Here is a 24,043-nt window from a genome sequence, read left to right as displayed (position 1 = left end):
GTGACACATGTGACTTTGGATCCTAATACACTGATCTTATTAGCACATTAGGGTTATGCGTCCTAAAACCTTTATTTTTCTACAACATGCATTGTAACAGAGTAAAATGAATTTTGTGTTAAAGGCCATGGCATCACTCAAGCTGCATTAGGTTTATGAAGCCATTATATCTCCCATGCATCTTTAAAACCATATATTGTCATGATTAAAGATCCTACCTTGATTTGATTTAATATTCACCCTCTAGGATGCATTTTCATGAAAAATCTATGGCGCATGCATTACACTATGACATCATCAGGTGAGGAATAACGTTACATACCTACCCTACTCCATTCCTATCAATGAGGGTTTTAAATGTTTGTGCTCATTCAAAAGTGTTCTGGGACTTCTTCTCCATACATGTGCATCTAGGTTGAATGAATTAAGAATTAAGAAATTGTTGAAATTATAATGATGCACACCTTTTTGTATATCCAGGGTTTGCAATTCCACAATTGGACCATAAGATTTATTATTATGAGAAGCAACTCTTAATAATGCTGCTAGAACTGACTTACCCATGTTTCTTAATGTTACATTTGGAAGACCTTATATTCTTGGATTCATACTTGAGTTTATTTTAAAAATGGGGCCAACAGATACTTTTCATATCAGTTATCATAAGAGTTCTTTGCAATGGTTGAAAGGGATTTATTTTATTTTATGCAAAGTTATAGGTGCTATGTGGCATTTCATTCGGTCATGGTATCACTTTGGAGTCATATCTGATGATGTCACGCAATGTCACATTATCAAAGAGGTTGTTGGTGGAAGTTGCAACCACTTAGACTTGGAAATGAACTATTGGACTTGGTAGTCATGAGATGTGGTCTAGTAGGATTGTCACTAACAACAAAATCAGCTAAGTGAGACCTAATTGTGGGTCTCGTTGGGCCTAACATGCCATTTACTAATAACTATGGTGTGTGGGAGGATGAATTTGAAGCTCTCTATTATGAAAATTTTATAGGGGATGTTTGGTAAGACACAACTATGTAGTTAAAAGGAACAAGCCTCTTTTAATTGGACGGTCCTATGGTTGTGTTAGTCGAAACCCCCTTCATGAAAGAACTATTAAAATATTTGGCTATTTTCAGGTGTTGAAGCTGGAGTTATAATTTTCAATTCCAAAGTTGGGAAGATTACTGAAGGAAACAATGGTCATAGTGTTCTCTTTTGTGAAATTGGAGTGGCAGTTACCTATAGGCTTGTTAATGTTGCATCAGGGGTAGCATATGGAATTTTTTGCAATATGAGCTAGATGGTCCACCAGTGGGTGTGCATAATGCATACGACATGGAGGTCGAAGTTGAAAATTCTCATGACATTGAAATAATAGTTTCATGGATTATCGAGATTACATGAACTAAAATAACACATAATATGATTTGTAGTTACCAACATCTCTTTATGTCATGCCATTATCACCAACATGCATAGTTTTTCTTTTTGAGGAAATGTGTCTAGCTTCACTCCCTACAATTCCATTTGAACCATTGAAGAAGAGACTACATGCACACCTAAAAAAGTTGGGAGTACAGATTTCACATTCATATGAGGAGGAATGGTCTTAAATTCCTTTTGGTGGGTCATTACCAAACACAAGACAAAAGAATTTTTGCTTTGGTGCTGTAGCAAGCATGGTTTGCCCAATCACTGTGTTGGCTAGAAATATGTTTGTTTAATTCTGTTGTAGTACTTGCCCAACTATTTAATTTGTCAATCCGAGGTTCGTAGGCTTACGAGGCACATGCACTATATATGCAGGACTGAAGTGGAACTAATTGAATCTAAATTACTGAAATCGAATTAATCTAGGAAGGCATTGAAATACTAACTAGGAAAGCAGGAAATTGCATAAAGGAAAAGCAATACAACATGTGAAGAATTGAATGACAAACAACATATGTGAGCTCACAACAATAAAACTATCTCAAATTATATTACAAGAATCAAATTACAAATCATGAAAGCATAAGAATAAAAGAATATGAATCAAAGCTAATATCCATTCTCTATTATTCATTATCCATTCTTCCTTATTAAAATGAAGAGAGAGCACTCTCTTATATACATGAGGAAGATAACCTTCTCACAATTACATCTCCAATATTCTCTCAAGCACTCTCAACTAATTTCCCATTATTACAAGATATGATCCCACAAATCTCTCAAGCATTTTCAACTACTTTCCCATTATTACAAAATATGATCCCTTTGAATCCTCCACAAATCTCTCACATATCTTGGATAAGATATGCCAACCAAATCCTCCATGATTTTCTCCTTAGGAATAGTCTTGCATAATTATCTCCTTAATATGGTGGAGGAGATATGGATAAGATATGCCAACCAAATCCTCCATGATTTTCTCCTTAGGAATAGGCTTGCATAATTATCTCCTTAATATGGTGGAGGAGATATTTGAGAAGTCTCTTGGAATTAATTCTTCACATATTTCCTACACATCACAAAACTAACATATTCTTGAGATATATATAAAAATATGTATATTTTCTAATATTTAATCATAAATTCACTTGTAATACAAAAATTAATAAAATGGGTGAAACCCAAATGTATTTATGAAAATGATATGACAAAAGGTTAATGGGATGATGAAATGTAAGGAATAGTGAAGAAAAAGGTGGATGAAAATATGACATTTTTGAGTCCCAACATCCTCCCCAACTGAACTTGTTGCATGTCCTCATGCAACCATGCATGGGTCTCTTTAAGAACATTTGGCATCTTGAACTTTGGCTTTACATGATGATGTATTTTAATAATAAATGTTTCCAGGATATGTGAAAGACATGAGTAACAACTTACATTTTCTTATGGTTGGTTCTTGTGTGACAACCATGAATACAAAGAATGTTGGTTCTTGTGTTAACAACATCCATTTCATTTTATGTTCTCTTTTCTTCAATAATAATGTAAATACTCACTGGAAGCCCTTTTGTAATATTAATGAAGCATGCCAATATTGAGTATGAAGCAGAGTGCAACAAAGTATCATTGGAAAATAAATGTTGGTGAATGGTAAATGAGAAAAAAAATTGAGTGATAGTGGTGAAGAAATGGAATCATGGAAGTGAATATGTAGTGTGGTGAAGAAATGGAATCATGGAAGTGAATATGTAGTGAACATAGTTCTCCCCCCCTCAACTGAATTGGTTGCATGTCCTCATGCAACTTGACATGGCTCATGAAAGGAAATGTAGCATGGTGAGGGAATTTTCCAAAATATTCAAGTTAGCATATAAGGAATTGCATGATTAATGATTAGAAAACAACATACCTCTACTTACCCAAGAATGATGAACTATGCAATAGGAATGTAGCTACTGCTGCTGCTGGATCAGGAAAATGTGACTGATGTTGTTTTAACTGGATCTTGGGAAATGAAGGAATATGAACTGCTGATGTTGAATCATGGAAAAGATAAATGCTGGAAGTGGAACTGTGGTACTCTCATAGATCAGAATGCATGCTGCTGTAACTGCTGAGGGAGTCGTGAAAAAGTGTATAGTCTTCACCCGCTACAAACCCGATGGTACAATTCTAATCATGCGAATGAATATGTCGATGTCGAGCATGAATAGAAATCATTGGATTACTGGCCATTGATGCATGCCGTTAACCAATGCGAGGCAACTCACCATTGATGTCAATGAGTGCCAAGGTACCCGAGTACATCTTGCGAAGTGCGAATGGATGTGTTGAGGTCGAGCCACTTGCAAGATCTAAAGATCAAGGGACATTGATGTATTCCCATGATCGTCAGCGAGAGAACTTGCCATTAAGGCATGCAAGCCTCTAGGTACTCAAAAGGAACTCTAGTCTATTTCCCAGATAAGGTGCTGATGTCAATGGGGCAAGACTTGTTGAAAGGTGGGCCTTAAGGAATCCCACATCAGTCAACGCGAGTTTGTACAAAAAGATTTGGTAGGACTATAAATGGAAAGAACTCATGGACAAGCAGTGTGGATCAGCATGGCGAGGAAAACAAGGCAATGTAGAGAGATGGTTGGTTTATTTGTGAGGGAAAAAGATGAACTGGAAAGAAGGCAAAAAATGTATGCGACTCAGAATAGTAGACATGTATGAAGTCATAATGGAGAGGGCAATGAATCAGTGGACTTTAACATGGATGACTGATGAGGCTTTGAAGGAGAAGTGTGGGTAACATATCATGACAACAAAACATTTCTCTGTAGCGACAAATGTCACGACATTTGGAATTAACTCCTTCAAGCTTTCAATGATGAATGCGATATCTGGAGATCACATCCGCAAGGACTTGGATCGTCGCGCACCTGTAAAAGCTTAGTATAAATCTTGCATGAAAACTGTAAGAGCTTTTTTTTAAAGATATAAAATGTAAGAATGAGTATGAATGCTTAGCAACCAAAATGAAATGAAAATTTTTTTACCTGTTGCTTTTGCGCGCAAGTTCCTTTGAAGTAACTCCAAAAAAAAAGTATAAATTATTTTTAAGAGTTATGAACCTCCATTGGTAAATTTTTTTTTTATCAGTTTGTATTTGTGTTTTGTTGCTATTTTTTTCTAAAACTAAAATTTATTTGGTATTGTTATTAAAAAAAAGAAAAATAAAATAAAAATAATGAAATCACAAAAATTTGTTTTGATTGTTTTATTTTTTTTTGTATTGTTTTATTTTTATTTTTTTTTAAACTAAAATTTAAAATTTATTTTGTATCGACATAAAAAAAATTCTGCTCCATAGTCAAACTGATTAGCACCATGAGCAAGAGCGAGGCCTTTGCCGTCTCTAGTTTGCCCTCATTTTCGTTATTGATCCAAAAAAAAAATTATACTGATTTCAAACAAACAGTTACCTTTAGACTCCATAGATTCAAACGAGCAACTAATTGAAAGATTGGTTCATCAGGGGAATCGAAGCACACAACAAAATGTTGATGCTCCATGCCATCTTGAGGATCGACAGTACGTGTGATATGGCCTCTTCTTCCGAGATCCTGCTCTTTCTATATCTTCAGGTTTGATTTGATTTCCTGGTCACCATAATGTTAGTGTAATTAATCTCACATATTAAAGATAATCAGAGACAAAATCTTAATGAAACGTTCCTTATACAATGAAATAGAGCGTGGGGGCAATAGCCATGGTGAACCAGTTGTTTTATAGTTGTCAATGCAATAGTCTCCTGTCCACTGCGTGAGCTTGTTGGCAGGATCCTGGATTGAACCCTTGATGCCTGAGAGACAGGCAACGTCCTCCGGATCTGCGTGAACAAAATCCTCCAGCAACGCCATTAGAAACAGAAAGAAAAAGATCCACAGAACCACCTTGCAGTTCACCATCGCGGGATTCGATCTCAAGACGTGGCGACAGTGTTGAATTTCTTCGGCATCAGGCATCCAATTGACATCTGGGCAGCTTCATTGGTGGCAGTTCTCCAATGGTTAGGTGCGTGTATTCCATACCATCATCCTTCAAAAGGTGTGGTGCTTCCGAGAGCGACGTGTCAGTGTAATTGGCGTAATGAGCAGGCGAGGGGAGTTGAGCTCTCTTTTTCAACGTAATATAGAGGGATGCGACAAAAGAGAATGCTCCATATTTGTGCAATGCCTTTGTGGTCCTCAACAAGAAAATCAACCTTTTTGAGGAGAAAAACATCCGTAAATGCATTCTGTAACTATGCTGCAGGAAGTTCACAGAGATTTTTGTGATGATGGAATCCAGACAAACAGAAGATTCGAGCTCGTCGTCCAATGAAATCAGAGATGCCACAGCACCGGGATTTGCAAGCCCTGTTGCCTCCAGTAGGATATAATCAAATCGTTGTCATTTGGCCATGAGCTCGTCCAAACTGCTTCTTGCCTCCATTTCTCCACATGAGCCACAAGAAGAGCAGCATGAATAGGAGCAACAACTGGAATAGAAAGGGCTATTGAAAATATAAATGACCGCCCTCTTGACTGAATCAATTGTTTCCATTTTTTGCTAGAAGCGATAAATCCACCTTGGAAACCTACAGACTTGCTTAAAATGCCAACACAAATATCAATATCATTTTCCACGTTGAATTTCTCTGCAAATCTTTGTCACACGGAATTTGTCAAGGGTGCGGACACGACTGACCTTCCTAGAAGTCTAAGACGTTCTAATGACAAACAAGACAAAATGGAGTGATCTTTCTCTAAATACACCTTTTACAACATGAAAACTACAAGTGTTTAGGCTTACCTTATTCCAAAACGCTGTTGTTGAAGTCCGTTCTTGACGATCCGGATGAGCTCCTCCTTCAAGTCAATTCCTACAACCACAAACAATCAAACAATTACCAAGCACTTGCATTTCATATAATAAAACATATATTCAACATGCAGACCAAGGAACACATGAAATAACTCATTAACACAAGCTATTGAGAAAAATAAACCAGTTTGTATTAATAACGAAACAAAGAAACTCTTACAACCTGGCCTTGGTGTTGTGCAAGTTCCTCCCAGGGTCCATCAAGGGTTTTCCTCTACTTTGACAAAGCTCACCCTCTCCCAAGTAGAATCAAGTGAAGACAATCTCTCCTCACAAAGGCTCTAATGGAAGACCTAAATCCTGCAGCATTTACCCAAAGAAAATGTATAGCTCCAACCTCCCCTCCCTCTGGCTCAATGTCTTTATTTATAGTGCTGTAAAGAGGTTATTCAGGTCCACTATCAATGGGATCATCCCCCTCTTTGGGTGGGATAGCTCCCTTATTGATGGGATAAGTTCCCCCTTAATAGAGATACATGAACCAACTGGAGGCGCATCCATTTCATCAAACCGACCTCTAGAATGTTCTAGAAGTAACCACAAGTAACTTTTTCAAGATAAAACTCGCGCATTTTGCCTTTTACAGAGGGACGCACCTGTCCCTTAACATACAGAGCGTCCATGGACGCAGATTTTGTGAACATGGTCAGCGTCCCCGCAGGTAAGGCTAGAGAGAACCTGCGACCCCAGAGATAAACATAGTTTTTACAAGACTTTCTCTCTTCTTTGAGTTTGAGATGGATAACAGAGGCATGAGACTTGCCTAAGAGGGTAGTATGACTGTTGATTTGAGCCATACTAACTGTAAGTAGTCAAGGTGACATTTTTTAGTGTAACAGATTGCCCCCTAAAGTGCGAAGCCTGGAATAGAATAGGGTTTTGTAATTCTAGGAAGGGTGAAGCGCTTTATCATTTCAAGGATTGTCTTGTGGATGGCCTGGTTGGAACCTGCAATTTTCAACACAAAATACATGGATAAGATTATATCATCACTGAGGTAGGCATTCCCATACTCAGATTCAAAACTTTAACTAATGGACTAACTATTCTGATACAGGAATGATCTTGCAGTACATCATTTTTATAGACTTTTGTAGATACAGTATGGACACAGCCATCTGTTTATGATTAGTCTACATAGATAATGAATACAAAACTCCTCGCAGCCTGGATGGTAGAAACTAGATCCAGGGTCTTCACTTCTACTTCCCGAATTGGTACGATTCTAGCCATGTGATTAAATGATTCGATGTCGAACATGGTAGAAACCACTTGATTATCAGTCAATGATGTAAACTGTTAACAAGCATGAGAGAAACCACCAGTAATGTCAATGGTTCTCAAAGTACCAAGCACAACCCGTGAAATGTGAATAGATGTTTTGATGTCGAACACTTCACGGAATCCTTTGATCGAAAGTCAATGATGTAAACTGACGTCAAAGGCGAGAAACCTGCCATTGATGCATGCAGACTTCAAGGTACTGTCGATTCCTAAGTCATCTTTCTAGATAATGTGTCGATGTCGATAGAAAGCGACCCGTTGCAGGCAAGCCCGCAACACGAAATCATTGTTCAAGTTGAAGAAATGTTGCTGTAAGGACTGACTCAGGGATGGTCAAATGGATGACAAGTATTTTGCAGATGAAAGTTTTGCTTGCAGACCTCTTGAACACATAACGACACAACAGATGGCTTGGTGACGAATAACTCAAAGTTAATCCCTGAAACCCGGTTAAAGACTTTCAAAGTGATTTGGTCAACTGTGAGGTAAAAGATTTCCCAACCCAGGTGAATGAAAAGTGTCGTGTTCAAGAGTGGTAATAAAGTTTCTTCTGAGACAAAAGGTGACAAACAGGTTCATTCTTCTCTCTTTTCCCCCACCATTTCTGGCAAGTACCTCTTTATTTTTAACAAGCTTGAGGAGGATAACATATGCTTGATTATAAGCTCATCCTTCGGACGAGTCCAACCTAGTTTAAATTCGAACCCTAGGAAGGAGTGGTTCGTTCCTGTTTGTAATTGAACAGGTCCTCTACTGTAAAAGTTTAACGAGCCCAGTATAGGAGAAACTCGGCGTTTTTCAATTTTAGAGAGTCTGAAAAAACTAAAGGAGACTCCACGTTGAACTTTTTCGTATATTTGTGTCCCTCAAGCCCGAAAAAGTATAAAATAATACCTGGGGGAACCGCTTGATCTTGCGACCAAGGAGTACTTTCATAATAGTGTCGTCGACCTGAAAAGTAAAAAGCGATCAAGGACACGTCGTTTTATTTCCTTATCGAGTTCGAAACGACAAAAACCCGGCAATCTTTTCCTGATTTTACGGTCAGAAAAGAGCTTAAAAGGGGACCGTCTTTTAATTCCGTTTTAACGAGTGTAAAAGAAACGCTCGGCGATCTTTTCATTTTTTAGGAGTCAGAAAAGGGCTTAAAAGATGACTCTGAGGTTTCACTTTTTCTTAAGTTTTAATGAGTTCGAAAAAGGGATAAAAATGTACTCATGGTTTTCACTTTTTCGTAAATTTTAATGAGTTCGAAAAAATGATAAAAATTTACTCATATGGCCGACTTTCAATTTAATTTACGAGTAGGAAAAGACGGAAAGAACTCGGCATTTTCATTTATTTTACGAGAATGAAAAATAGCAAAATAATCTCGGGATTTTCATGAGTTTAACGAGTCTTGAAAATAACTGAAATTGACTCGAGATAGGTTTCATTTTTACAAAAGCTTGAAACAGATAAAAACTATGCTTCAAATTAGTTTCATTTTTACACAAGCTTGAAACAGAGATAAAACTGTGCTTGATGCCCCCTAAGCATAACTGTTAGAGCGCATGCCCCCCCCAGCTTCATTTCATTCAACTAGTTGGATGAAATGAAGGTTCATGAACGAGATCATTTGAAAAACTCGACCTAAAACTGTAAGAAAATTATGCAAAAACTGAAATAACTAACCTAAACGTACAACCTAACATCTATGAGGTCTAGTCAAACTCTCGACTCAATTAGAGGAGGATTTGTTTCATTTTTTAACGAGCTTGACACAGGAAAAGAACTATGCTCGGATTCAGTTTCATGTTTATGCAAGCTTGAAACGAAAAACTATGCTTGTTATAAGTTCACATGCCCCCAGCATAATGATGCAAATCAAGGTACATGCCCCCCAAGCTTCATTGCATTCAATGAGGTGGATGGAATGAAGCTTTACTTTCAAAATCTTGGAAAGACTCGTGGGAGTTGTTTCATTTTTTAAACGAGCTTGACACAAGATAAGGAACTATGCTCGTAACTATTCTCTACAATCTACCTAACAAAAACTCTACTCTAAAAACCTTGATTCATTTTTTAACGAGCTTGACACAAGACAAGGAACTGTGCTCAAAAATTTCGCATGCCCCCAACATAATGATGCAAAGCGAGGTACATGCCCCCCAGGCTTCGTTGCATTCAACCGGCTGGATGAAATGAAGGTTTACTTTCAATATTTAACTTGAAAAGGGAGTTGTTTCATTTTTATGGAGGTTGACACAAGAAAAGAACTATCCTCATACCTGATTCATTTTTTAATGAGGTTGACTCAGTAACAGGAACTGTCCTCAAAATCCTACTTTCTAAAATCTACCTACATATCCTAAAATCTACCTGATTCATTTTTTAATGAGGTTGACTCAGTAAAAGAACTATCCTCATACACTGATTCATTTTTTAAGGAGGTTGACACAGTAAACGGAACTTTCCTCGTACACACTGATTCATTTTTTAACGAGGTTGACACAGTAAAAGGAACTTTCCTCATTACATCCAATTTCATTTTTTAACGAGGTTGAGAGAGGAACAAACTATCCTCGTAACATTGATCATGGCTTCCAACTGGAAGAAAGACATGTCAATGGACACACCTTGATCATGGCTTCCAAAAAGGCCTTCATCCGAAGGAAGAATACTTCTCTGGAAGGAACACATGTCAAGGGACTCAAAAGGGATAAGAACATCGTGTTCAAGTAATCCCATAGAGTTTTCCATGTCAATTACCGAATCTAAATCAACAGTGAGAGGCTCACTTACATTGGTAACTGAAAACATGGGACCGGTTGCCACATAGTTAACCCGTGGCAGGGTAGATACCACTTTAGAATCAGGAACAGTTAGGGGTGTCATATTATTGGTAGTTGAAACAAGACTAGGGAACGAAAGCTGGTCTACAGTCACAATACTGCCATTGTGAGGGAAAGACATCACGCGAAAGAGTGTCGATACGACAGCTTTCATTGCATAAACATAGTCTCGCCCAAGGAGTAAATTGAAATCCAAGGGACCTCGAACTATGATAAGATCAATACAGACAGTTTTACCTTCCAATGTAATGGAAAACTTAGGAAGGATCCCTAAAGGTTCACTAATGGTTCTGTTAAAAGCTTTCAGATTCTGCGTAATAGGCGCAAGCTGAGGGGAACCCAAAGCTTTCCAAACGGTTGAGGATAAAATACTAACAGAAGCACCTTCATCTACCTGAGTACGATGTATGTCCCTACCACCGGCCTTGACAATGATTTGGAAAGGGATGGAGGAAGGAAGACGAGGTTCGGTCAGTCTATTCCAATCAAAGGAAAAGACCTCAGTACTGGGAGGAGGTTCTGTAGAAACAGGTGAAATGCCCCCCGGCATAGAAGAATCCGATGTAACAAGAAGAACATCAGCGGTATGAAATTTACTCTCGAAAAGGAGAGTGTGATCGACCGAATGTGAAATTGAATCGACCACTTGATCAACTAATGGATCATCAACCTGAGTGACATGAGTTTCACTCTCCAATGGGAGAGTGTGATCGACTGTACTTGAATTTAGATCAATCACTCCGTCAGCTGACGGTAGGTTGGGAGAAAGTTTACGGTAACCAGTTGGAAATTCTTGCTGTGGAACAGTAAGGTTTTCCAACAATGTTGAGGCTTCATCCATGTGAGGGCAAATGTGAGTTTGATGACTCCCTTTGCATAACTTACAAGGAAACCTAACTTTACCCTTTTTCCCAGGAACCTGACTATCACTGGTTGATGGATCAACGGAAAGTTGATGAGATTTTTCTGACCATACTTCCAAGACCTTTGGAATACCAGGACAATTGACAAGGAAGTGGTCACCCTTACAAAGTCTGCAAGGGTATTTGGGTTTACGATGCATGTCGGAGTTTTCCTCAACACAACTAACACTTACAGCCATGGTTGGTTGGTTGACTTCTTTCTTATCTTGCTTCTTCTTCTTCTTTTTCTTCTTCCCTTTCTTCTTCTTCTTAGCCTCCTGGTTACTAGCATCAAGGCTTTTACCAGGCGAAGAGGAAGAAATGGAGGAAGAAAAATTAGGCGAAGAAGGTAAAGGGTCAACAGAAGGTTGGTGATGTTGAGATGGTGAACTCGGTTGAGGTGAAGCATCCGGTTGAGGTGGAACAATTGGAGTACTTTGGGCCAACGAAGTTGAAAATAACCATATCGGTAAACCTATTGTAAATCCAGGTAATGACAAAGTAGCCATATAAGGAGGACCAACATTTCCAAAGTAAGGAAAAGTACTAGGATTCTCATTAGGAGGGGTTCCTAGGTTGATAAATTCCGGAACATTTGCCATTATATTCAACTTCAGTGAATTTTATTAACAATTTAAAACTAAAATTAACAATTCACAATTCACACCTAACAATTAAAATTCACAATTCACACCTATGGTCTCTAAAAGTAAAAACAAACAAATTAACACGCGCTATCAAATCTAGGAGTCAAACCATGCACAAACAGTAGCCTTCCAGACCGAAAACACTAGTTGGAGATGAAACCCAACATCGCCGAATTCAGTACAGAAGTGGTGGGTGGAACAGTTACCCCGGCAACCTGCTTAATGAATAGACCGGCACAAGTTCCTCCACTTTAACCGTCTCGAAGTGAAGTGAACCCCCCGGAAAATCCAAGTGAGTATAACCGACGTCTGCTCCAGGTACAGTGGGACCTTCCCTCCACCGTCACCTCGGTAGAACCCTAAAGATTATGGTCACTAAAGTTACCAATCACAACAATTACACCTGGGGGAACAGTCTAAACTCCGACAGCACGCAAGGGCAGAGTAACAAGCTCAATCCCCTTACCGGCTCCTTGACAGTAATCCAAGGTTTACCGATAAGTGACCCCTGGCTCCTCGACAATGGTTAATCCGAGGTTTACCGTTTGTAATACGTACTGTCTGGCGTCGTTCCCAACGAGGGGGGAATGATCCCCTCACTGGTTCGGACACGAGCTCGTGCTTCTCCTTTAAGAGGAGCTTTCCCAGAGTGCAATTGAAACAATTGGATTTATTCTACTCAAGATAAACTATCTGTTTGGTTTTGTAGTCTTGGAGAGTTAAGTACTCACCTACTCCAAGACCCTAGCCTAAGCTATGTTGGTGTTTCAGAGCCCTAGAAATGTAAAAATTACTAGATGAATTTTAATTAAGCGTTGTGTTATTAAGGCTGTTATTACTCAAATGGGTAAATGGAGATGAAACCAATGGTGTTATGACCCGACTCAACTGAATGCAATCGAATATGATAATGCAATCCTTTCAATTTGATGAATCCTAACTAGAGTAAGGAGAGAGTTTCCATTCACTTCCAACAATGCAAAAAATTGATCATTAAGAGAAAATTTAACAAATTCTCTAATGCACTAATTTCATCAAGAAAAACTAATGCAAATCAATTCCAAACCAATTTTTATTTTTATTTTTGTGTAAATTCAAATCAAAGAAAGCTGATCTAAATCTACGATTGATTTTTTAGAATGTAAACTATGCAATTGTAATCTATGCACAATTCACATGAAAAGTATGCAAATGTAATCTATGCACATTTTTCATTCATATTCTGAAACTGAGAACTCTAATTATGCAAATGTGATCTATGCAAGAGAATTCTCAAACACAAGATGATTCTAATGTAATCTAAGAACCAATCAAGTGCAAGTCGAGAAAATTGGGTGAGAGTTCCAAAGATCGAAACATAAAAACACTCAAAGGCGATTAACACTCATACACAATTTAGCCCCCCCCGGCGAATGAGGGGGAAATTTTTTTGCAAAAACAAAAGCAAAAAGATGAAAAATTGTGAAAAGACTGAGACAAACCTCCAAGTAATGATCAAAGGAAATCAAATCAAGAATTTCTCAAGAAAGAGACTCAAAACACCCAATTGATGAAAGCTAAGAGCAGGAACAAGCTTAGGTGAAGATTTTTGACAGGGTACTAAAGGATCTGGGCAGAAAACACTAAGAAAAACCAAAATCTAAAAGCAATTAAAGCAAAAATGGAGTTTTCCTAAATTTTTACAGGAAGACGCAGGAAACCCGTTAGAACAGGCGCGGGCCCGCTCTGTGCAAACGGCAACAGCGCGTCCAAAGACGCACTATGCAGTACTCAGAGGGTGCGTCCTTCTGGAAAAGTTAAGAAAAAGCAAATCTAACTAAATCTAAAGCTAAGCCACCCAAATACTAATTCTCACAGTCAAAAACCAGAACATAAAAATGATTTTCTCAGAGCAAAGTTCACACAAAGGAAAAGACTTTCACATTAATGGATTCCCCAGCGGAGTCGCCAATTTGTCACACGGAATTTGTCAAGGGTGCGGACACGACTGACCTTCCTAGAAGTCTAAGACGTTCTAATGACAAACAAGACAAAATGGAGTGATCTTTCTCTAAATACACCTTTTACAACATGAAAACTACAAGTGTTTAGGCTTACCTTATTCCAAAACGCTGTTGTTGAAGTCCGTTCTTGACGATCCGGATGAGCTCCTCCTTCAAGTCAATTCCTGCAACCACAAACAATCAAACAATTACCAAGCACTTGCATTTCATATAATAAAACATATATTCAACATGCAGACCAAGGAACACATGAAATAACTCATTAACACAAGCTATTGAGAAAAATAAACCAGTTTGTATTAATAACGAAACAAAGAAACTCTTACAACCTGGCCTTGGTGTTGTGCAAGTTCCTCCCAGGGTCCATCAAGGGTTTTCCTCTACTTTGACAAAGCTCACCCTCTCCCAAGTAGAATCAAGTGAAGACAATCTCTCCTCACAAAGGCTCTAATGGAAGACCTAAATCCTGCAGCATTTACCCAAAGAAAATGTATAGCTCCAACCTCCCCTCCCTCTGGCTCAATGTCTTTATTTATAGTGTTGTAAAGAGGTTATTCAGGTCCACTATCAATGGGATCATCCCCCTCTTTGGGTGGGATAGCTCCCTTATTGATGGGATAAGTTCCCCCTTAATAGAGATACATGAACCAACTGGAGGCGCATCCATTTCATCAAACCGACCTCTAGAATGTTCTAGAAGTAACCACAAGTAACTTTTTCAAGATAAAACTCGCGCATTTTGCCTTTTACAGAGGGACGCACCTGTCCCTTAACATACAGAGCGTCCATGGACGCAGATTTTGTGAACATGGTCAGCGTCCCCGCAGGTAAGGCTAGAGAGAACCTGCGACCCCAGAGATAAACATAGTTTTTACAAGACTTTCTCTCTTCTTTGAGTTTGAGATGGATAACAGAGGCATGAGACTTGCCTAAGAGGGTAGTATGACTGTTGATTTGAGCCATACTAACTGTAAGTAGTCAAGGTGACATTTTTTAGTGTAACAATCTTCCACCATTCTCACTGCAAATTAGTGTTCCATGTGCATCATCAATGATCAATGTTCAAAACCCTTACAGAATGATGAGGAATAAACAGAAACACTATAAAACCTTTTACCGTAAAGATTTCATGAGGAATTGGCGTGATCTATTCCAAATTTTATGAACTGAAACCTGATTTTGCGCATGGATTTTCGAGGATTCTTTCTTGCTAAACTTAGCAAATGCACACAATTTCTGGCAACTGTCCTTCATTAGAAATACCGTTATCGAAATGATAAGATTTTAGGGGTAGCAGTTTAGATTTTTCACTAAGATCTCCATTACCTACGCTCAATGTGGCCATGTTGCTTTAGACACGACGTGGATAAGATCGATCCAGTGTTGTGACTCTTCTCATGGCTTCTGACTCGATGAGTCTATGCAAGAGAATGGGTTATGACAGAAAGTGATCGCTGGACACGTCGATTTCTGAGCTCATAATATTTCTGATGCTCGAGTGTGCTTATCGCAGGAGTTAGCGTTGTCCTTTTCAATTTCACAGTGCATGAAATACGTGATTTATTTTGGTATGGGATTCCTACTCCAGGTGCCTCATGGTTGCGGGAGCAGCCCCTTGATAAAAAATGGCAACGGGTTGTTTGATACCAGCTTGTGGAGGTCATTTCTAGAGACTATGGCTGCTACTGTCACTCTTGGTACGGGCAATTCTCTAGGTTCAGAGGGACCAAGTGTTGACTTTTATTGTCCATTTTTTTTTTTTATTAAAATCAAAAACTAACTTATTTATTTTTTTTATTAAAATAAAAAAACTAAATTATTCTTACCCTAAAACAACTTAGGATTTTTTTTTATTGATTTAGGATGAATATTTTTAGCAAATGGAGACAAGTATATTCTAACCCTGAAAACATTTATAAACATTCTACTTTCTGATCCTCGAGATCGTACAAAGACGCAGGAGGAGAGCATACTTATTCTAGGTAAAAGAAAAACTGAAAATGAAAGCAAAAACTAAAAATGAAAGCCTACCTACTCTATACTAATTAAAAAAAAAAATTATTTACGTGTAATTAAACTTCCAATGAAGCCATTCACGTAGCAGTAACAACAATATATTTAGTAGCAATTTTTTAAATGATGGATGAAAATATTCGAAAGTGAATGAGTCTAGTTGTTGTAACTGCAAATCAACTAAAAAATAAAAAGATGAATCTAATCTAGTACTTACCTGGAACCTGTTAGCACTTGAAATTTCACCTCAGGCTGAAAAGGCAAATCTCAAAGCTACATCAAACCATTCAGCCTCGTAGCTAGCCCTACGGGGCAGGAGAAGGCTCTCTCCAGTCAAATCTCGGCAAATCTTCAATGGGATGAGATGACCAACAAGGTAACACTGATATTAGGCTAGTAAACTGATTATAAAGGTTGTTTTGGGTTTTTTTGGGGTTTTTGGTGGCAAATTGAGGAGCTGCAATTTAGGGTGCGGGGATTTGACACAGTTTCTGCAGGGGGGTCTTTGGGGCAAGGTAGGAGCTTGTATTGATGTCTTTAGCTGAAGTGGATGATTAGGAAGAAAGATAAGAAGGCTAAAGAGAGCAAACAATGGATTTGAATTCTCTTTAGACAGCAGAAAACATAGAAATTAAACAAATTTGAAAGCAGAGCATGGCAAGCATGAATTCTAACTTTATCACTTCATTTGTTTAATATGCAACAGTATAGAAAGGAAATGAATCACATAACAAAGCTTACAATAACATGAAGAGACACACCATCAACACAATGAGTCCACAAGAATCCCAAAGATGACTGCAAAACCCTGGTCTTCCTTAGCCAAAAATTGCAGAGATACAAGTGAATAATACAATGATAGCTTCTCCCTCAAGAGTCCAACCATGAAAATGAGAAAGAAAGTACATAATATAGATGATCTAACCTCTTTCCCTGCATCCATGGGTTGAGCTCACTATCCTAGGAGCTGTTTGAACAACTTCTAAACTAATCACTACAAAATAGGCAGTCAAAACAACTTGCCTCTATAAACTTGGAAACCAGTTCATACAATCAATTTTACCCTTTTACATGCAAGAATCTTCTAGAAGAGTTAAACAAGAGTAAAAGTATCCAAAAAGTGCCACAAGTACAGTCAAGAGGACCACCATCGACCTCAAAAAGTCAAACTGGAGCTAAACTGCAATTTCTGGGCTGAACTGGTCAAATCTGGCAAAGTTCCCTCAATGGGTCACGCACATCCTCCTCAACGGGTCGCGCACTTTGGATCCTTGTTTGGAGGCCTTCCCGATGTCAGAATGAGGTGCAAGATAGCTCGTTGGAAAGGTCTCTAAGTCTACTTTCCAACCCAACTAAAAGTTTTTGATTTGGAGGTCATTGGATTAGTCAAAAGTCAATTCTCCCAAGACTACTTCGGGGGTGAGACCCGTTGAGAAGCCAAAACCTGTAAATTTCCCAAAAATGCCAAAAATGAGCCAAAACTTCCAAAAAATTTTGTGCTTGGTTCTGTGAAGAGGCTAGTGGGTGTCATGATCCTTGAGGGATGCCTCAGCCAAGATACGGAGTGGGTTGGTCTTCTTCTTCTACCTAAGAGCCTCGGACAACCTCCTTTGGAACATTTTCATCTTGGCCTTGCAAACATGCATCCTCGCCCAATAGTGATTCTTCATGTTCCTTAGCAGCTTTTTCTCTTGGTTGGCCTTAGCCAACAGCCTCTCCAAGTGGGCATTCTCCTGAATGAGCAATGACTCCCGGTCAGCAGGCAATGGATCACCGGGCCTCCTATGATTCAAGACTCGGTCGCTACGAATCCTCCATAACTCATCAAGTGCCTTCTCCTCCTCTAGCTGTGTGTTCCGCTGCTCTAGATAAGTGATGGTCCATTGGGCACCCTCAAGTCTCCGCTGCAAAACATCATTCTCGGCCCTGAGCTGTTGAACGATCTCCTTTGCCTCTTGGCTAGGAGAACTGACCTCGAGATCAATCACTGGATCCTCATGAACCATGGGCTCTTTTCCCCTCTGCAATACCTGTGATGGCGAAAATAGTGAGGCCCCTTCCACCTGATGTGGAGATAGTACTCGCCTAGCTGCTGCAAATAAGGCCCTTGGGCCTTTCTGATAGGTGACCAAAGGAGTGGAGCTGACATGTCGGGTGATGGGAGAATCAGGCTGCTGAGATGGTCCTCCCTCCTCATGAATGGCCTCCTGATGTGGCTGAGGTGGTGCTGTGAAAAACTCACGGGAGATGAACTCCTCCCATGAGATGCCCTGCTGAGTCAACTGATGAGAGACTATGAGCTGGATCAAACCATAGTGACAAAGGCTCCTGTACTGCTGAGCTGGGGTTTTCCTCTGCAACATGGGCACCATACTCTGAATGTTATGAAACAAGAAGACCGGGAGGTTCATCATCCTCACCCGGGTGAAATGCATCAACAGGCGAATGTGATATGAATATACCTGTGAAAATATGCCCTCACAAGTAAAGTAATGCATGATAAGTCTCATGAGGGGAGCATACTCGCTCCGGAGAAATCTGAATGGGAAAACACCCGTCAACAGTCTCACAAATGATGGCCGGACATAGGGCTCAAAGTGAACAAAATCAAGTAACCTGCGCTTAGGCCACACCTCACCCACATTTGGTATCCCTGTAGCCTCTAAAATCACCTCAGGTGTCAATATGAAGTTCACCCCTGCAAGAGTGACATGTCCATCATGGAGGTGTAAGACAAACAAGCGGGCCAACTCTCTATGATGCTGAATCTGAGAGATCCTCTCACAAAACTGATAGCAAGACATGTACTGGAAGCAATTCACTGCCAAAGGACAAGCCTGTAACTCTGCCAAAGTAGTGGGCTCTTCCCGCTTATGATGTCCTCCCTTACCTCCTCTACGAGGCCTCCTCTGTTCCTCAACCTCTGTAGATGATGAATGGTCATCACTTTGCTCATAAGTTTCGGTTTCTGACATGGTTTTGGAGCAAAGTGGACAAAATGAACTATTGTCTCTGCCTGCAAAAGTGTTGAACTCTATGCTGTTTCAAGGGGAAAAAACATGAGGGGAATGTTAGGGGAGGGAACTTCTTAACAAGGAATGGGAATATATGAAAATAACAGGGAATTTCAAGGGAAATTTTACAAATGATCATTCTTATAGGAACATGTATTTGAATTTAGGAAATCATTTGCAAAGATGTTTGTATATGGGACAAAAACATGTGTGATAGTAAACATGGAAGGGGCATACATGTATCAATAGGGACATAGGGACACCATACACCAAATTTACTTATAGGAGTTCATGTGTGTCATAAGGCAGATTTTTGTTTTTTTTTTTTTTTTTAAGGAGTACATGTACATTGTTTTAACATAGAGGGAAAGTTTTCATGTACAAGGGGATGTCAAGGGTATGTAGGGGTTATGTACATGACTCTAGATATACAGCAACATTTATTTTCACATGACTCTTTTCTTTATTTGCAAATGTATCTTTTCTTTTTGTTCTATTTTTGCATGTGTATGGTAGAGGGAATTAGGGTTTTGTGTGCTTGGGAGAGGGGTAGGGTTTATAGTTTAGGGATGGGGAAAAAGTCTACATTTTATGTACAAATAATATGGGACAGAGATGAAAGCATGACTGTGAATGAAAGGGGAAAAGAGGGAAGGGACCAAATGGGACAAAATCACTTGAAACAGTCACAAAACCCTAGCATTTTACAAACATTAACAAGCAGCCATATAAGTCTTTTCATTCGCTTGATATGAGGTTAGAATCATAGCATACAAGCTTATTTTCATCATCAACCTCCAAAACAATGAGTAAGACCCTACCTCGAGCAATGTAGATGAGTTGAAGGGAGGTTGAGGAAATTTGGTTGAAGTTTGATTGCAGACAGCTGAACGGGTCACGCAGGCTCCCCAACGGGTCGCGCACAGCCCAACGGGTCGCGCCCGTAGTAAATTTACACTGCTGGAGTGCCCTGGACGGGTCGCGCACCGCCCAACAGGTCGCGCACAGGCTTGAACGGGTCGCGCACCTGCTAACTGCCCGAAATCACTGTGTTTTTGCCTCTTTCGCCTATCACTCTCTCACAATCTCTCTTGCAAGCTTTGAAATGCACAATGAGAGTGAAAGGAGGGAATATTACCTTTTATAATCTTCATTTGAAAAAATTTCATCCATAAACCCACTTTATAAAGTCTATTTTGACACTTTTTTAAAACACTGATTTTTTGGTTTCCTTTATCCTGAAGTTGACTTTTTGAGTGCTTTGACCTGATTCTTTTTGCAGGTAGATCATCTGAAGGACTGTGGCAAGGGGACCAGGGTTGTTGCTGCCTTTTTGAAGACTTTTTGGAAATTTATTCTTTTTACAAAATTTATCATGACCTTGGATTTTAAAAACAGAGTTTTTAAATCCAAGGTTAGAAATGAACTGTACATGATGAAAATATCAAAGAAACATGTTTACCATCCTCCCTCTGGCTTGCTGGTCACTCAAGGACTTTCAGAGACATGACCTTGCAGAGACAAATGACCAAAACCCTAGACCTAGAATTTTGACATTAAGACACATCAAGACAAGCTTGAAAAACTCAATGACTGATATGACCTGATCCAGCAAAGCCAAGAGGGGTATGAATAGACCAGCTCCTCCATCAGGGTTATGGCATGCCTAACGGGATGCAAACTTTGACACTGATGAGACACCTACTAATGCAAATGCAAAGAGCTTTGATCACTGATGGAGGGCTTTCAAGACCGAAACTAACAGAACCATTGTTCGATAAAGCTTTGATAAGCATAGTTTCTCTCACTCACATCATGTTGTAACTCCTGTTCTTCTTCTCCGATCTGCTTTTCTTCTTTCTCGATCTCCTGTTCGAATGATTGTTCGCCATCAGATACGCAGGATTCTTCAGATGTTGAATCTTCGTTTATTTCTTGGGGAGTAGTTGAACCTTTAATTCTTGTCAAGATCTCCTCTTCCAAGGAAGAAGAGATCTCGACCTCTGCTAGGATCTGAGTGAGTAGTTCCAAGCTAAAACTCATTGTTAAATCATGTTGAAAGAGATTCTAAAATAAAAAAAAAAAAAATCAGCACACTAAAAATTGAATTAAAAACAAAAGGACCACAGAAATAATCTTGAATTCAATACTCAATTAAACCCTCTTACAAGGACTGCTCATTAATTTAGTAATTGAATTCTTCAATTACAACCATGAACCATGAATTCATCAAACACTCTTCACAGTTGCGAAAATCAAACACACTTGCAGAAATTGAAATTCACACTTGCATAAATGTAAACACACCCTACATGCCCTGATCCATAAGAGGTCGAGCCCGTTACGGTATCTCGAATGCGATGCGTAGGCTGTTCCCCACATCTTACCGCCTTAACACCTCGGAGTTAGGAACATGTCTAAACACACTTGCATGAAAAATCAAACTAAACTTCAATCCATCATGCCTCCCCGACGATGGCGCCAAAATGTTGGGTGGAAATATGTTCGTTTAATTCTGTTGTAGTACTTGCCCAACTATTTAATTTGTCAATTCGAGGTTCGTAGGCTTACGAGGCACATGCACTATATATGCAGGACCGAAGTGGAACTAATTTAATCTAAATTACTGAAATCGAATTAATCTAGGAAGGCATTGAAATACTAATTAGGAAAGCAGGAAATTGCATAAAGGAAAAGCAATACAACATGTGAAGAATTGAATGACAAACAACATATGTGAGCTCACAACAATAAAACTATCTCAAACTATATTACAAGAATCAAATTACAAATCATGAAAGCATAAGAATAAAAGAATATGAATCAAAGCTAATCTCCATTCTCTATTATTCATTATCCATTCTTCCTTATTAAAATGAAGAGAGAGCACTCTCTTATATACATGAGGAAGATAACCTTCTCATAATTACATATCCAATATTCTCTCAAGCACTCTCAACTAATTTCCCATTATTACAAGATATGATCCCACAAATCTCTCAAGCATTTTCAACTACTTTCCCATTATTACAAAATATGATCCCTTTGAATCCTCCACAAATCTCTCACATATCTTGGATAAGATATGCCAACCAAATCCTCCATGATTTTCTCCTTAGGAATAGTCTTGCATAATTATCTCCTTAATATGGTGGAGGAGATATGGATAAGATATGCCAACCAAATCCTCCATGATTTTCTCCTTACGAATAGGCTTGCATAATTATCTCCTTAATATGGTGGAGGAGATATTTGAGAAGTCTCTTGGAATTAATTCTTCACATATTTCCTACACATCACAAAACTAACATATTCTTGAGATATATATAAAAATTTGTATATTTTCTAATATTTAATCATAAATTCACTTGTAATACAAAAATGAATAAAATGGGTGAAACCCAAATGTATTTATGAAAATGATATGACAAAAGGTTAATGGGATGATGAAATGTAAGGAATAGTGAAGAAAAAAGTGGATGAAAATATGACATTTCTGAGTCCCAACACACTGGCTATTATGTTATCCTCTCTTTGTTAGAGGATCCATCATACACAACAACTATTGCAAGTTGTCTGAGGGATGAATATGGTGATGGAGTGATAATTCCATATCAACTAAGCACAAAAGATGTAGCGTCGAAAGCATGGGAAACTCTTTGGCCTCACGAGTGAAAGCAATAATGGATACTCTTTATTTTTTTGGCTTGAAATTATTTTGTAGTTTAATTTCGATGGGAAAAAAAATGTTCTTTGAAACATTTTTCTAGTTTCCTGAGTAGATGTAGAGAATATTCCTTGGGGCAAGGATTTCTTCTATTGATCTTATTTGGTTTCCATTGGTCATGTTTATCATGGCTCTAAATTGCATGTGTTATTATTTAATAAAACATTTGATGTGATATCTAAGTGGAGAAAAATTGATGCAAACATATGCGACCTAATTGGGGAATTGGAAATGTGACTGGTTCCAAGTTGAAATAAGGAAATGCGACCATTTCCAAGTTACAACAAGGAAATGTGACCCATTTTCAGGTCACAACAAGAAAATGTGATTGGGATATCCTAGCGATCCTTCAATTCTTAAAGATGAATAATCACACCCAAGACAATCAATGATTCATGCGACCTACCCTATTTTGTGACCTAGTGACATAACCATTCCTCAGACCCTAAGTCGCTAGTCACAAAATCATAGTTGTGTGAATTAGTGATTTATGTGACCCACTCAAATCTCCCACCTCATGACCTCCTTTCTACATGCGACCTGCTACCTCCACAAAACCTCAACACCAGTCATGCTAGGTGATTTATTTTCTTAGTTACATTAGTGTTGAAATTCTCACTCTAATTGTGATATGGAGGTGAGATATATGAATCCATGACCCTCTATCCCCTGTTACAATAATCACTAAGTTATGGAATGTAAACCAAACAAAGTCTCCAAGTGCATCTGCAATCGTCTCGTTGCTATCATGTCCTACGATTGATGATAAGAACTAGAGATGCAACCTCATTAGAATGTCAAGTAACTAATTCAAGCTATGCAAAATGATCCTAGTGGCTATCATGCAACAACATATTTGGAGGATGAATAAGATAAATTTTCCATTTATCCAGTGTTTTGCGATACCAACACAATTTTATATTGCTAAGGAATCATTTTTTTCTCCTGGAGTAGCTTCATTTGGTGGGTGAGGACAGAGTGTAAAATATATAAAGAATTGTATCAGGACAAGAGGTAACTCCTCAAATGAATTGTGTTTATTCATTAGGATTAATCATGTTTATATACATGAGGGAGTGACTCTTGGGCTTCACCTCCCAATAGATTTTTATTTTCCATTATTTACTATTTACATTATTTAAAAGTGTTCACCCTATCCCAATGATTATGTGTCAACATTCCCCCCTTAATCTAAAGGGATGTTGGTGAGCCCAACCATCATTCTAAACCTTTAAAGCTTTTCTCTTCCAAATGCTTTGGTGAAGATG

The 24,043-nt window shown here is 38.7% G+C and overlaps 1 pseudogene; it reads left to right on the top strand.

The window, feature by feature from the left end:
• Positions 1–783: 783 nt before the first annotated feature.
• LOC149177497 (lycopene epsilon cyclase, chloroplastic pseudogene) lies at positions 784–22,818 on the top strand (annotated as a pseudogene).
• The last annotated feature ends 1,225 nt before the right edge of the window (positions 22,819–24,043 follow it).

Source organism: Pinus tabuliformis, chromosome 4_1, assembly GCF_031772625.1.
Source record: "Pinus tabuliformis cultivar Carrire ecotype Pingquan chromosome 4_1, CPIR1, whole genome shotgun sequence".
In the NCBI taxonomy this organism is placed as follows: Eukaryota; Viridiplantae; Streptophyta; class Pinopsida; order Pinales; family Pinaceae; genus Pinus; species Pinus tabuliformis.
This window is presented reverse-complemented; position numbering and strand designations above follow the sequence as displayed.